The sequence below is a fragment of the Dermacentor variabilis genome, unplaced genomic scaffold (assembly GCF_050947875.1).
Source record: "Dermacentor variabilis isolate Ectoservices unplaced genomic scaffold, ASM5094787v1 scaffold_412, whole genome shotgun sequence".
NCBI classification, from domain to species: Eukaryota; Metazoa; Arthropoda; class Arachnida; order Ixodida; family Ixodidae; genus Dermacentor; species Dermacentor variabilis.
In genome coordinates this window covers 14448-29306 of record NW_027460602.1, presented here as the reverse complement: position 1 = coordinate 29306, position 14859 = coordinate 14448, and the positions used below count along the sequence as shown (strand labels likewise).

Here is a 14859-nt window from a genome sequence, read left to right as displayed (position 1 = left end):
ACTACCAACACTGATGTGATACATCATGAACAAGTTTTGTATGACCCACGAGTACGTTCTCTATGTATGACCTACAAGAAAATGCACCCTGAAGAAGACTGTACCTCATTTTCCTATTTACTACAAGTATGCAAATGTAATTCTTGCAAGTTTAGTATATGTTCGATCACTTGTACTCGTCCTTTTTGCTGTAATGGTTTGTTGACAAATCCACAGTAAAGCGTAATTTTGGGGTGAAAAATGTCAGGCAAAGTATTGGAATGTACTTGTAAGTGAAAAAGACAAGTATATTTTACGTAGGTATTTCTGTACACCCACTTGAGCTTTCATTAAGCCTGAAGTCCTCCGGCTTAAGTAAAAGCATGTCATAAATGTCCCAAGCACTGTTTATTGGACCTTCTAACGGTATTTCGATGCATCCAGTCTGCCGAGAGAAGACCGCTGGAGTGGGTTGCTTGGGTGAGAGCGAGCAGGGCACCTGAAAAAGTAAAGCCAATAATTTATCTTGACTCATGCAACAGGTTGGCACATAGGCAAATTTGCCTATGTTCCCACAGATAAGAAAGGTTCAGCATTCCGGTCATAGGAGATAATGAATAAATCTTATTGAAAAATATGTGGTTTCAAGCAATGCCTATGTTTCAAGGGAACATGGATTACTGTGGGAGAATAAGCTGTCATAATTAGCAGGCGATTGAAGCAAGTGTTATAGGAAAAAGATGGACACATCGTTTGATTTACAATAATTACTAGTATTGAAGCAACAGAATACAAACAAGAAATACCTTTAAAAACAACACCGACAGGTTGAGATAATAAATTATTCAGAAACTAAACCCTTCTGCCAGCAAAATACCGTAGTGTACTGGCTTTGACATTGCGCTGCTCAGGCAGAGGGCATGGGATTGAATCCCGGCCACAATGGCTGCATTTAGATGGCAGAGAAATGCCAAAACCCCTATGTTAGGTCTATTGGGTACATGTTAAAGGAGACTAGGGATCCCGCCAACTTGAAGTTATAAAAACCGGAGTATATTTCGAGATAAGCAAACTCACAAAAGTAGAAGGCCCTGGCCATGCGAAGACCATATAAAGCCTTTTAAGGTAGGTGCCAGCAGCCGCAAAATTTCTTGTAAAAGCGAAATATAGCAGAAGCGTTATTTTTCCGTAGATCACTTTTGCAAGGTAGTTTACAATTTGACACCTGACATGTTGGGCATCTACGGGCAACAGCAATTCTTGCACAGATCATAGCAAACACTGTTGCACCTAGGTATACATAGACACATAGGTATAGGTACAGTCACCAACTGATTTTCCGGACTCCGAAAATTCGAACATGATTACTCGGTCTGCTTCACGGCACCACCATTCTCCCCATGGACCATAATGTATAACAACTTCCGAAAGTTCGGACGCCTTGCAACCTCTTGTCTGATTTTTCGGACACTCCTTGAGCCAACTTGATCGAGAGCACCATGCACCGACTCTGACCGTTGCATGGTTCTACTTGCTGAACGCCATTTTTGTTTTGAACGGAGCCACCTTGCTGCCCCACGAAGTGGTGCTACTGCAAATCCCTGCTCATCATCATCGTTTCTGCCTGGTTTGTAGCTACAGCAGTTCCGGTCTCAGCTTAGTATGCCATGTTAAGACAATCCAGCAGCTGATTTGTTTGTTTCTTCGTGCACGACGCTGCGAGTAGGCCAGGTTTTTTGTTTGTGCAACTGATGTCGGCGTGACGATGTTTGACGAAGCAAGATGGGCCAATTCATTTCACTAATATCTAGAATAGCTACCTGTAAGCACCACCTACCTTTCAACAAGATTTGCAAAGCAAAAAACCTCATCCTGAAAAGTCTGCACATGAAGACATCGGTAGCATCATCAGCGTGGGGCCTCAAGATAATTCGGCAAGCCAGGAAATTACTGACAGCATGAGTGCAAGCATGCCAACAGGAAATCAGTGGCTGAATAATGCACCTTCTACCAATTGGTAGACAGTGCATTTTCGCAAAGCCCTAACTACAGCAGATCATTGTTCAGGAGTTCCCGAATGCACAACTCCATGCCATTTTCACGCCGACTCTAGGGAAGCACCTCTGCACAGTTGCAAGAAAAAAAGCTAGATGCCCCAAGAGAAATGAGCCCACTCAAGCCATCGAAGTTATGTTTACCTTGTCTTCCTACAACTACTCGAAACCTAGGACTGCTGTTTTGCACAAGGGAACAAACGTCAACATTGGTGCCTCGCCCAACACAAGTGGTCTGCGCTGTAGAAGGTGCCATCAGTCAGCCCACAGATGAGGCCCACATCAGTGCTGTCAGTGTGCTGTACAAATTGCAGAAGCACAGCCTACAAGCTTGTCTGCCTTAGTGTGATCGCACCAATGAACGAAAACCAACGAATCAAGTTTGTTTCGTGCCGAGAACAGTTGCCTCATGCTGGATTTTCCTACAATTCTTTCTAAGCACAGATAATGCTTGGTTTGTTGTGTAGGCATGTAAATAATGAAAAGGCCTGCATCACTATCTCTGAAAAAAATCATGTAACAAAGCTTGTACAGTACACAGGTGCAGTGTCTATCACATACCATTTCGTACAGCAGAGGCTACATCGGATAAACCGACCAATGTATAAATGACTGGCAGCGTGACGAAGCAAACTTGATGCGCGGGTCAGTTAGCAGTGGTAGTGCACTGCTCTCGGCGCACATGCACCTATGTTTGAAAGCTGCTTGATCGTGACAAAATATAAAGACAAAAGCGCTGGAGAGATATCTGATGCTTTTCTTATATGTATGATGATGATGATGATGTGTAGTGTTTTATGGCGCAAGGGCCAGGTATGGCCAAAGAGCGCCATGACAAATGGTAGTGTTAACGATGTATTATGGAAGATGTGACTTGGCTGTAAAGTGGCCTAAAAATAGTCGCTGTAAAGTGCGTAAAATCTACGTGCTATAAAATTATGGCGATGATTAATGACGAAGACTGTGAAGATTAAAATCCATCGTAAAAGAATGATGCTTTTGTTTAAAATATGCGAGACGTTAAATTGCTTACAGCACTACAGCCTCGCCAGAGCCCTTGAACCACAAGGGCCTAGAGGCATGTGCTTATTCAAAATAATTATCGCAGCGACATCCTCAGAAGAGAGGAAGCGCTACGAACGTGTGGGGCTAATAACATGCAACACAACATCTTTCAAAAAACCTAAGACGGCGTTGGTGTCAAAGAGTGGTTCTGGACCAAGTAACATAACAGGATGAAGGGGGATGTGGTGCCTGTATGCTAAGAGAAAATGTTTTTTTCTTTCGGGTTCGGCTTCCCGACACTCCAGTAGGACGTGGAGGACGGTCAGCCTCTCCCCGCATCTACCACAGGTTGGAGGCTCGTTTCCCGTGAGTAAAAAGTTATGTGTGCCAAAAGTGTGTCCTATTCTTAGGCGGCAGAATAGCACATCTGTCCGGCGGCATTTTGTTACAAGAGGCCAGAAACCTAATTGTGGCTTTATTACATGCAGTTTATTATTTATTTCTTCGTCCCACATGCGTTGCCAGTGGCTTCGTAGTTTCCTTCTTAAGAAAGGCTTCAAGTCTGTGACAGGGACCGAAGCAGTAGGATTAACTGCATGCAATGAGATTGATGTGGCCATCTGGTCGGCTAGAACGTTTCCCTCGATGCCCCTATGTCCAGGCACCCAGCATATGATCACATGTTGGTTAGATATATATGCTTTGCACAGTGCGGAGTAGAGTTCAATAAATACTGGATTTTTGTGATTACAGAAAGACATCAAGGCCTTCACAACACTGAGGGAGTCCGTATATATAACTGATTTCGGGAGTTGTGATTTGTTTATATGCTTTACGGCCGAGAGCAGAGCGTAGGCCTCAGCCGTAAAGATACTAGTTTCCGGGTGCAGTACGTCGGATTCCGAGAAGGATGGACCGACGGCTGCATAGGATACCCCGTCGTGTGACTTTGATGCGTCTGTGTAGAACTCCGTGCAGGAGTATTTGTGCTGGAGTTCACGGAAATGCATCTTGATTTCAATCTCTGGAGCATGCTTTGTGACTTCCACGAAAGATATATCACATTGTATGAGCTGCCACTCCCAAGGAGGTAGCAGCTTGGCTGGATGCATTAGGCGAAGCTCGAGGAGTGGAACGTGCATTTCTTCGCTAAGCTCCCTCACACGCAGCGAGAAAGGCTGTCTTACGGACGGACGATTGCGAAAGAGTGTAGCACATGTCATGTCATTAATGGTACTAAAACAGGGATGTTGGGGGTTTGAGTGGACTTTCAGAAAATATGTATGGCTGATGTATGTTCTCTGCAGATGAAGTGACCACTCATTTGATTCTACATATAAACTTTGTATGGGACTCGTTCTGAAAGCGCCAGTGGCCAGTCGGATTCCTAGATGGTGGACTGGGTCTAGCGTCCTTAGTGCGCTCGGGGCGGCAGAGTGGTAAATCACGGCGCCATAGTCTAGTCGTGATCGAATTAGGCTTTTATAGAGATTCATTAGGCACGTCCTGTCACTACCCCACGTAGTCTGGGATAGAAGTTTGATTATGTTCATTGTTTTTAGACACTTTTCTTTGAGATGTTTAATGTGGGGGACGAAGGTGAGTCTGTAGTCAAGTATGACACCTAGAAATTTGTGTTCTTTGTTTACAGGTATCTGTTGTCCACGCAGTTCTATGCAAGGATCTGGGATAAGTCCTCTCTTTCTTGTAAAAAGAACACAAGAGCTTTTGTTAGGATTGATCTTAAACCCATTCTTGTCTGCCCACATTGACACTTTGTTCAGGCCATGCTGTACCTGTCTCTCGCAGACTGTGAGGTTACAAGATTTGAAAGCTATTTGAATGTCGTCCACGTAGACAGAGTAAAAGATGGCGGGTGGTAGTGAAGCACGAAGCGTGTTCATCTTCACGATAAATAGCGTGCAGCTGAGCACGCCTCCTTGGGGTACACCCGTTTCTTGCGTAAAAGGACGTGAGAGTGCATTGCCGACTTTTACCCGGAAGGTACGATTTGACAGATAGCTTTTTATTATATTAAACATATTACCGTGGATGCCCATTTCTGACAGGTCTCTTAAGATTCCGTAACGCCAAGTTGTGTCATACGCCTTTTCCATATCGAGAAATATCGATAGGAAGAACTGTTTATGTATAAATGCGTCCCGGATATTCCCTTCAACACGCACGAGATGATCGGTTGTGGAGCGCCCTTCTCGGAAGCCGCACTGATAAGGATCAAGCATTTTGCTCTGTTCAAGGAAATGAATGAGTCGCCGATTTATCATTTTTTCGAACACCTTACAAATGCAACTTGTGAGGGCTATCGGGCGGTAACTTGCCACTGAGGAAGGGTCTTTGCCTTGTTTCAAAACAGGGACTACAGTGGCTTCCTTCCACGCGGTTGGAAGGTACCCTGCATCCCAGATGGTGTTGAAAAGTGTGAGTAGTGTAAGTTGCGTGTCATTGTGTAAGTTTTTGAGCATTTCATACATGATTCTATCAGATCCTGGTGCGGAACTCTTGCATGCGCTCAAGGCAGCTTTCAACTCGGCAGCACTAAAAGGGCAATTGTACGGTTCATTCTGTCGGCATTTATTGATGAGTGGTTTGCATTCTTCTATTTGTTTATATTTTAGGAAGGATTGCGAATAATGATTTGAGCTTGATACACTCTCAAAGTGCTCCCCAAGTGAGTTGGCCTGGTCTTGCAGTGTATCGCCCTGTGTGTTTACCAGGGGGACTGAGTATGTTTGCCTACCTCTAATCCTATTAACTCTGTTCCAGGCTTTGGCCTCATCCCTAAACGAGTTAATACTCGATAGATACTTTTGCCAACTTTCTCGTCTGGCCTGTCGGCGGGTTCGCCTGCCTTCGGATTTTACTTTTTTAAAGTTAACTAGATTCTCTGCAGTGGGAGAAGCGCGTAGCAACCCCCACGCCCTGTTCTGTTTTTTACGAGCGATCCTACAATCGTCGTTCCACCATGGGACACGCCGTTTGCAGGCCAAGCCTTTTACTTCTGATATGCATTTAAATGCGACATCTATTATGAATGCTGTAAAAAACTCGACTGCAGCGTCAATTCCTAACGAAGACAGGTCAGCCCATGACATACTAGTTAGAGATCGAAATTTTTCCCAATCAGCTGTCTCAATCTTCCACTTAGGAGCGTATGGTGGATATTCGTTTTCTTTATATGATCTTAGCAGTATAGGGAAGTGGTCGCTACCGTAAGGGTTGTCGGTAACTTCCCATTCAAATTCAGGCAGTACAGACGGGGAGACTATACTAAGATCTATTGACGAAAAGGATCGGTTTGCAAGAGAGTAATACGTGGGTTCTTTTTTGTTGAGAAGGCACGCTCCGGAAGAAAAAAGGAACTGTTCAATAAGGCGACCTCGCGCATCTATACGAGAGTCGCCCCACAGGGAGCTGTGCGCATTGAAATCGCCAAGAACAACATAGGGTTCTGGCAATTCATCTATAAAGGACTGAAATTCATGTTTAGTTAATTTGTAATGTGGGGGTATATAAAGTGAGCAAATAGTGATGAGTTTGTTTAGCAGAACAACTCGCACCGCCACTGCTTCAAGGGGCGTTTGTAGCTGTAAAGGTTGACACGCAATACTTCTATGAGTAAGAATCCCAACACCACCCGATGATGCGACGGCATCATCGCGATCTTTGCGAAACGTAACATAAGTACGGAGAAAGTTTGTGTGTTTAGATTTTAAGTGTGTTTCCTGTAAACACAGCACTTTTGGATTATGTTTGTGGATGAGTTCTTGCAAATCATCAAGGTTTCTAAGGAGACCTCTGATGTTCCATTGAATTATTTGTGTATCCATGTTTAAGGTAAATTGGTGCTGTGTTTACGGAAACGGAGTGGATGCCTTATATTACAGAGCCCTTTCGAGGCCCTGTAATAGGTGTTTTGTTCTTTCTGAAGCGTTCGAGCGATTCTCGACGCTCCTTAGGCGTTTGGTGCGCCTTGGGGACAGGTGTAGTGTCCATTGCCTCGTGTGAGGCGCCGGACAAGCGCTCTTGCGAGCGAGAGGTTTTTAGAGGGAGTCCCGCCTTGGAGGGCAAGACCCCTGCGCCCACCAGCCCGGAGGTCGATGGGGCTCCCTGAGGGATTTGGCTGCGCTGGCCGTTGCCAGCGCTGGAAGGGGCCTCGGAGGTTGGGGCAGCCTCGGCTGCACCCACCTTCGGGGTGGATGGTCCCTTCTCCTCGGTTGACGGAGCAGCGCTAGCTGCAACCGCCGCGGGGGCAGATGGCGTAACTGCCGACTCACTGCCTGTGGGTCGGACAGCCGCCGGAGGCCGTTGTGACGCTGCCCCCTTACGCGCCACATCGGCAAAGCTGCTCTTAGACAGGTATGACACCCGCCTACGTGCCTCTTTGAAAGATATATTTTCTTTGACTTTGATTGTGACAATCTCTTTTTCTCTTTTCCAGGACGGGCAGGACCGCGAGTATGCGGCATGCTCGCCCTCACAGTTGACACAATGTGGAGTGTTCTGGCACGTTTCGGAGGAATGTTCTTTGTCACTGCACTTGGCACATGTCAGCCGGCCTCGACAGTTCTGTGAACTGTGGCCGAACCTTTGGCACTTAAAGCATCTGAGAGGATTGGGCACGTATGGCCTAACACGAAGTTTGATATAACCGGCCTCGACGGACTCGGGGAGGACACTTGAACCGAAAGTGAGTATCAGGTGTTTCGTATTGATCTCTTTACCGTCTCGCCTGATCTTAATTCGCTTAACATTTATGACATGCTGTTCACTGAAGCCCTCCAAGAGTTCAGCTTCAGTGAGCTCTAGCATGTCCTCGTCCGAGACAACGCCGCGGGTGGTGTTCATGGTACGGTGCGGAGTTACTGTTATTTGGGTCTCGCCAAATGAGACAAGTTTCGGCAGTTTCTCGAACTGCTTCTTATCGTGGAGCTCCAAGAGAAGATCACCACTTGTCATTCTCGACGCCTTATATCCTGTTCCAAATACTTCAGTTAAAGACTTCGAAACAAGGAACGGTGAAATGTTACGCACTAGTTTGTCTGGGTTTTCTGAGTGGATCACATGATATCTAGGAAAGTTCTGGACTTGTCGTCCGAAAAACTGAAAGAGATCTTCGGTGCGCCCTCGTTTGTGAGGGCGATCAGGGAGTTTAGGAAAAGCGTTTTCCATGAGTACAGTAGGGTTTTCGGCCGCGATGCCGACCACCCACCATGGAGCCCAACAGGGGGACGTGACAGGAGTTCCTGGTAGGGAAACCCTGCCAACGCCAGTCGTACATCACTGCTATAACCAAATACAGCATAACCAAGGCTGGCTAGCTACACAAGGTTAACCCTTGCCGCCGGGAGACTAGGAAGTTAGCAGAAGTGAAGAGAAGACAGGAAAGATGAGAAAGGCGAGAGAGAAAGACGAAGATTGGAGAGGAGGACAGGAAAAGGCGACTGCCGATTTCCCCCGGGTGGGTCAGTCCGGGGGTGCCGTCTATGTGAAGCCGAGGCCGAAGAGGTGTGTTGCCTCCGCCGGGGGGCCTTAAAGGTCCAAACACCCAGCATCGGCTCAACCCCCAGGATCCCCTTTTCCCCAGACACGGCTAAGCCGCGCACGGCTACACGCGGGAGGGTCCAACCCTCGTGTGCTCGGGTACGTGGTGTCGCAACACACCAAACGCCTGCTTACGCAGACGCCCCTGCGGGGTTCTTATATGTATGACGAGGAACCTAGCACTAGCTCCCCATGCAGAGAATTACTAGACAGTGAGACTGCTTCTTATCATTGTAAAACAAGTGTCACGTTCACCATGTGATGCGTCCTTTTCGTTTCCGTGCGAACAGCATGTATTCAGATCTATTCTCCCCCTTTCACCTTTTGCACAATATCACTGTGCGAGCAATAATACTGAACTGTTAGTAGCAGTCTGTCAGGTTGCCTCCTTTCTTTCCTTGTGAATTGTGTGCTAAATAAGGCTTTTTTTGGTGAAAGAGTGCTAGTTTAACGCATAAGCTAGCGCCATGGCACTTTGCAATAAAGGAGTTATAATTCTCTAAAAATATGTCCATGCAGAACAGTGCCAAAAGAACACCTTAAAGAAAGAACATGAGTGTATCTATCATAAAGACCAATCCTTGTCTTTTTTCCTTAACATAATTTTCAATACCGATATTGAAGTACAAGCTCACCATATTATATCACCTTGTCAAGGAAGCAAGGCACAATGGTGCCCAACTGTCGCGGGACCAACTTGGATGTGGAGATCAGCGCAGATCAGCAACATAGCATGGTCTGCTTACACTTCTTCTCCAGGTCCAGCCATACCTATAGCAGCTATAAAACAAGTGAGCTTAGAATCACAAGCGAAACAATATAAAAAGTGACACTAAACAAAGCAACTTTCGTTAAGCATAAATAGGATCGAAATGCTGACATTATGCCCATAAGTAACTTCACTTTGAGCAACAAAGCATCCAATTTAAGAAAGATTATATGTATGAGCTATCTATGTGAGAAAGATTAATCGAACGCCCTCTATTTGCCATACTCCTCCCCTTATGCATGGATGTCTCACTGACTGAGTGAGCTGGGCTGATCCCAGGTATAGTGTAATTAAAGGTTGTCACTTGGTGGGCCAATCCCGACACCATTGCATGACTTGTACAATAATTTTAATGTGTATTGTAATGCTGGCCATCCTGCAGGCACTGCAACATTATAGCACCCATAAGTCTAATGGTATTACCTGATAAGGTTAACTAATAAGTGTCCCCAGAAGCATAACTCGGCATGTATACTCGGAGGCCATTATTATTAGAGAAGCAACAGCAGAGGTGAAGCTTTATCCTGTGTCGTATGCAAAATGGCCGAGCACGCCCAGCTTTTTGGTTACATTCTCACTTGTGACCACTGCAGCAGGCTGACTGACATGCGTAACCAGCAGTTTGTAGGACCACATTTTCATAACCTGCAATTTTTTTTACATCTGAAGAGATCAGCCTTAAGCTCCATGATGCGCTGCACTCGAGAAGCATTATAAACTGGCAACATTTAAATGCTATGCTGCATGGTTTTTTGCATGCTTTAGGAATTTACTTATTTATTATACACATAGCTCATAGGCTCCAGTTGGAGTATTGCATGAGGTGGCAAGAAAACATCATCATCAGCCTGGTTACGCCCACTGCAGGGCAAAGGCCTCTACCATACTACTCCAACAAGACCGGTCATGTACTAATTGTCACCATGCCGTCCCTGCAAACTTTTTAAGCTCATCCGCCCACCTAACTTTCTGCCGCCCCCTGCTACGCTTCCCTTCCCTTGGAATCCAGTCCGTAACCCTTAATGACCATCGGTTATCTTCCCTCCTCATTACATGTCCTGCCCATGCCCATTTCTTTTTCTTGATTTCAACTAAGATGTCATTAACTCGCGTTTGTTCCCTCACCCAATCTGCTCTTTTCTTATCCCTTAATGTTACACCTATCATTCTTCTCTCCATAGCTCGTTGCGTCGTCCTCAATTTGAGTAGAACCCTTTTCGTAAGCCTCCAGGTTTCTGCCCCGTAGAAACCTGGAGGCTTACAAATTCTGAACTAACAAGGAGAACATTCAACAAAACAAGTCAGACCAAAGAAGAAAAAATAACATACTCTCATAATGGGACTACGTATCTGGCAGCTAGCTTATAAAAAAGACAATTAGGAATGTTTTACTACTGGTAGCGCTTTAGGGGCAGGAATGTAGAATTCCAAGCTTCATACACTTTTAAGCCACCTTTCGTGGCTTTTTGTTTTGAAGTTCTATTCTCTGTACTATTATAGAAATGAATACCCCCCTCCAAAATAGAACGAAGAAAAACATGTAATGCACACTAATGTAACACAATAATGTAATGCACAACAGTGAATACTTAGAAAAATGTAATTAAGAACATGGAGTCTATGTGGGCACAGATGTTAGAACTCTACATGAAAGCATAATAATAAAGGTGGGCGAAGCATTTATGCTTTTGTCGGGCAACCTGCAGCAAGACATACAGGTAAAAGGATATGCATGCCTCACAACACAGTCCCTAAAAATATCTGTCACAATACAGTGAGTAGGTATATCATGCATATCTACAATAGCCCCTAATTATATTTAACTCAGAGGGGGCTACCTATGTAACTTGATCAAACTGCAGGTGGGCCAAATTCTAAATATACGATTCAAGTAGACAGAAAATGGACGTTATGAAAATGTATCTACAGCAAAAGTGTTGTACATTATTGTTGTACATTATGTCATACCTGCCAACCTGTGAACATAATATTTTGTAAAAATGCTGCAGACACTAAATTCTTTGTTGGGGACATAGCACACATTATTTTAAAGCTTGCTCTCAGCACCCCCATTGTTGCATACACACACACATTATTAATAAAGGGAAAATCACACATCTACCCGCTCGTAGCAATTGCTACAAAAGAAACCCGTACGGATTCCTCGAAAGGAAAGCCTCACATATGAAAAAAAGAAATCGTCCAGGTCTGGGAGTCAAACCCGGGACCACCGCCTTTCCGGGACAGTCGCTTTACAATCTAAGATAACCAGGCGGCTAGCAGATGGCCGGGCGAAGTCGAATTTGTCGACAACATGAAGCAAAGGCAAGGGTCTGACGTAATAGTTCTGCGGAAACGCGCAAGGTGTAGAGAAGTAATTAATAAAGGGGAAAAAAATATTACGTCAAACCCTTGCCTTTGCTTCGTGTTGTCAACTAATTCGACTTCGCCCTGGCATCTGCTAGCCACCTGGTTATCTCAGATGGTAGAGTGGCTGCCTCGGAAAGGCGGTAGTCCCGGGTTCGAGTCCCGGACCAGGACGAATTTTTCTTCAACTGTGCGGCTTTCCTTTTGAGGAACACATACGGGTTTCATTTGTAGCAAATGGTGCGAGCGGGTGGACGTCTGATTTTCCCTTTATTAATTACTTCTCTCCACCTCGTGTGTTTGCGCAGAACTATTACGTCACACACACATTATCAACCATTATTTAACTTGTCGTGCAGCACAAAAAGCAGCAGCGAGCTTGAAACCAGTAACTGACAACATTGTTTTTTTTAGATTACAGAGCTTTACGCTGCTTCAGGAATTTATCTGACCAAACTTCCCAAAAGCAAGTGCCCCTCTGATGTTCTCGTTAGAGATATTGCATTGCTAATAATAAAGCAGTACAAGTACCATTGCAATTAATTTTTTACATGCATTTTAACAATGTCATGCCGTCAATCTCTCAACAGCTTTAAAACATCTTAACCAACACAACTTCGTTGTCTTTCTAAAGTGACATTCATAAAATTGTAAAATGAGCCCACATTTGTAAACCCACGAAAAATTCAGGAGAGTTTCCAAACATGGATGATACTAACAAAATCTGCAGCTCGTGTAAGTGGCAGCAACTGCTTTGCACACACCTTGTCACAGCATGCACATCAGGTACTTTTCCGTGCTGTTGAGGCTGCAGAAGTGCCGCAGGTGCATATGTGGAGGTGCCTCTGGTTCACAAAATCTTGCCATCCCTAAACAATAATAAATGCTCAATTTATTGTAATCCCTGCTGAAACTGTAAACTTGTGATATAAAAAGATCACGTCATATTTTGATAAAAGTCTCATACAACCAGTTACATGAAGCTGCAACTGGTTGTGCAAATATCTGATTGTAACATCACAGGCGGTTAAATAACACGTAAATCGAACTGTAGCAAACATGAATCTACTATGAAAAGGTTCACACAAACGTACAGCTGTATAACGTGAAATGTGAATTGTACTATCAAAAAATTCCGTAGGACATGAAAAGCGTTCCAAAACCTAATTTGTTTATGCGGCGCAACAAAGCACTGCTCCCAAAGGACGATGCGCTCAAAATTACAACAGACCACCTCTATTTCTGGAGAGACAATACAGAAAAGAGAAAGATTTTTCCATTAAAAAGAAGCATTGCTTATGTAATTTCGGCTTCTCTGCAAGATCGGAACCCTTTACAAGTACACGAAAACACACAGGACACTAATACACGTCATCTGACGACACTCTATAAACAGAAGAATTTCCATACAAGCTAAAAATCTGGCCATGCGTCAACGAAGGAATCGGGTGCTATCTCGCGCAGCTGTTAGCTGTGAAGACCGACACATCGACGTACTACTTCTAGAAATGCCTATACCATTTCTCAATGAAAAATTATGTACACAAACAGTAACTTTCTTTCCTTGAATTTTTGTGCCCATTTAGATCAAAGAACCACCCGCGCTAGCGTGCTTCATAGGTGAAAGTAAATAAACCACAGATAGAGCTGTTGGTAACATGAATACGTTTTAGGGCAATTTCCATGGAACTTTTTGCTAAATGTGCACTGCGACATGAAGAACAACCATTTGAAAAGCACATTTATAATTCTTGCTGCTTTACAAATCCGGATTCGGTTGTTGTACGGATCTTGCGATACGTACAACAACGCACACTTCACGAACCATAGACAGGAAGAATGCGCGAAAGCGCCGGACTTACCTTTCTCGGCGTACTCGGAAAACGCTCCTTTTAGTGTCACAGGTGCCGCGGAATCGACTGCACCAACGGTCCTTCCGGCGCACACACTGTTGAATTGCGGATCAACTACAGGACGTAAGAGCACAACTTTCACCAAATTCTTCCGTACAGTGCGATACGATGCGACAGTGCCAGAGGATGAGATCCTTTTCATGAGCCCGGAACAAAGGAAGCGCGAAGGGTCATATCTTCGGCATCGGCGCACCACACGAAGGATACTGCGGGCTACATTACGCGGTCCCAGGGGTTTTGTGATTCTCAATGCATACAAGATGCACCACAATTTTTCTCGGCACAGCGTACACACGATTAAACAACTACATCGGACGGCGTCAATACACAGCAAGCACTCACATGTAGCGACAAACTGAAGACGGCAAAATAATATCACCTGTAACTTTACCGGCGCTACCTGTGGTGCCATCTGTAGGCGGCCACCGAAAGCGACCGCGCTTTCGGTGATCTCATGGATGGTGACGGCGTTGTATATCGATGTTATGCGAGTCGTACAGCGTCTTGTACGACGTGTTTCAGCAACGTTGCTTTTAATAGAGAGGACAGCAATCTGCGTATACGCCGTATAGACGTCTCACCCACTTGAAAAACACAACAGGAAATTTTCAGTCTGTCGTATTTTGGGACGTCGTGACTGTCGTTCTGTTCTCTGTAGTGTGACGTCCTGTAGTCGAAAATTCTGTAGTTCCTGATAAATATTTGATTAAAAATTGACAGAGACCAATTTAAGGATATGTAAAATTATTAATACAAAAAAAAAATAAATAAAATAAAAGTAGACAAAAAAACGCATCCCCTGGGAATCGAACTCCGGATCTACCGGTCCCGAGACAAGCATCTTACCACTGCACCACGCCGAACATAGTTGCTATTGAATTGTTTAAACTATGTCAAGAGTGTAAATCGCTGTCTGGGTTGCTGTTTACATTTACATTTTAAAAGCCAAGATGCGCTTTCACTTCACCGCGTCAACTGCCGCATCTCTAGATGAGCAAAAGTGTTGTTACCATCGACAGGTACATCGTGGAGTGCTAGACCATCGATTTTGCTGTAACGATATCCATATTTGATAAGAAATTCAGAAGTAGACAACGGTGACCGGGGACACTGAGGGTTGTTACTGCTAATTCCGACAGTTGTCTCTTGCTCTTTAGACTTTTGAGCTCGCATATAATTCGTGTTCAATGCTATATAGCTACATAAACAC

At 44.6% G+C, this 14859-nt stretch overlaps 1 long non-coding RNA gene across 1 annotated transcript; it reads right to left on the bottom strand.

The window, feature by feature from the left end:
- Positions 1 to 368: 368 nt before the first annotated feature.
- LOC142569051 (uncharacterized) lies at positions 369 to 14020 on the bottom strand. The gene is made up of 4 exons (XR_012825626.1): positions 13599 to 14020; positions 12501 to 12605; positions 9236 to 9380; positions 369 to 478 (listed from the first exon to the last, which is right to left on the bottom strand). It is a non-coding gene; the product is annotated as an uncharacterized LOC142569051 (long non-coding RNA).
- Positions 14021 to 14859: the final 839 nt, after the last annotated feature.